This window comes from Seriola lalandi, unplaced genomic scaffold (genome assembly GCF_002814215.2).
Source record: "Seriola lalandi dorsalis isolate HSWRI2012SDOR001 ecotype SW California unplaced genomic scaffold, Sedor1 jcf7180002054837, whole genome shotgun sequence".
NCBI lineage: Eukaryota > Metazoa > Chordata > Actinopteri > Carangiformes > Carangidae > Seriola > Seriola lalandi.
Window position 1 is genome coordinate 119,794 of NW_019525390.1, and position 1,645 is coordinate 121,438.

Here is a 1,645-nt window from a genome sequence, read left to right on the forward strand (position 1 = left end):
ATTTTTAATATTATTATTTTAATTCTCCAGTCAGGCGCCGTTAACCCACTGCAGAAGAAGAGGGTGCAACAGGATGAGGAGCGTTAGAGTCTCGTCATCGCTGCACAAACCTCTGATGTTTATCGTCTCCTCGGTCGAGCGGAAGCTTCAGTCCTTCATGTTTGTCTTGATTTATTCCATGAGTCTGTTTTCACTATAGTTTGTTTTTCCACATCCAATTTTTTATAAGCAAATGTGAAGATGTGCATTAAAAAACGGGGCTGGAAACACACCTGTAGAAACCGAGAGCTGCAGGTGTTTTGACATGAATGAAGAACGAGATCTACTAAATTATTTGACATGAATAATAGTTTCTATTTGCTAAATATGTAGTTTATAATCTACTGTAAATAAGATTAGTGGCCATAATGTGCAGTAACTTAGTATCTTGTGTGACGCCTGTTTCTTTGCAGCCTGTAAACAGCCTGTAAAATGCCTGTTGACACTGGCAGAGATCTCCTGTCTATTTCTACTGGCGTCATATTTCCTGCAGCCTGCGGTTACTGACTCAGTGGGCCACGGTTAAAAAGAACTCGTGCCAGACAGTAAGAGTGCTCATCGTGGTTCTGATTCTTCTCTCGTGTCGCGTTTATTTTGAAATGGCAGAGGAGCAGTGATCAGGAAAACAGGATAACAGCATTTACGTGATAAAAACCAGCAGCCGATAAAGACGCGAGTCAGAAGAGTCGTTTCTCCTGAATGACCCAGTGAATCACCTGCACAGGTGTTTCCACTTATTCTGCCTGATCGGACCTTTTCAGCACCGACATCTTTTGGATGTTTTCTTTTGTTGGTCGTCGGGGCGAGACGGATCACACAGAACAGCTGCCTCACATGACGAGATTGATCCTGAATTCTACACAACGACAGATTCAACTCCAGGAAGCATCAGGGCCGTCACTTTTCCAAAAGATCAAGATCGATCTAATTCGAAACGACCCGCAGTTCGTTCGAATGAATTCAAACAAAAACGTAGCAAAGGTAGAACAGTCCGACCTCATTTCTCATATTATTTGCCAAAAACAAATCTATCAACATGATCCAGATCAAGTTCGGCTCTTTTTATTAACGGTGTTACCTGCTGATGGTTTGATGCACTTACAGAAGCTGCAGCTACGTTTCCAACAGCTCATCACAGCTCCAATATGAACTTTTCACCCCACGTACCAATGAATTTCGGATTACAAATAAAAAGTGACAGCTCTGGGAAGCATAAAAAATGATTCTCAAAGACACGGACTGTTCCGCTTCTCTGATTTCAGCTCTTCACAAAATCAAAACAAAACAAACCCCTGGCGGCTCTCAGGATATTAATGTAATAGTGAAGTAAGTGAGGCAGAGGAGGAAGCAGATCAGAGGATACAGGGAGGGAGGGGGCTGTTGTTGTAGAGATATAATGTGTATATACAAACCAACAGTCTATAGTCCACAACAGCTGGTTAATATGTTTTTAATAACATCCCCCTTAATGCCCAATGACACACAAGTAGGTCGCAACCCAGATTTAAAAAAAACATTGGTGTACAGTGATTAAAACCTGGACCTGGACCTGTCCTCTACAGTCAGACTCAGACCTCCTCAGAGCTGTAAGGGGGGGGGGGGGGGG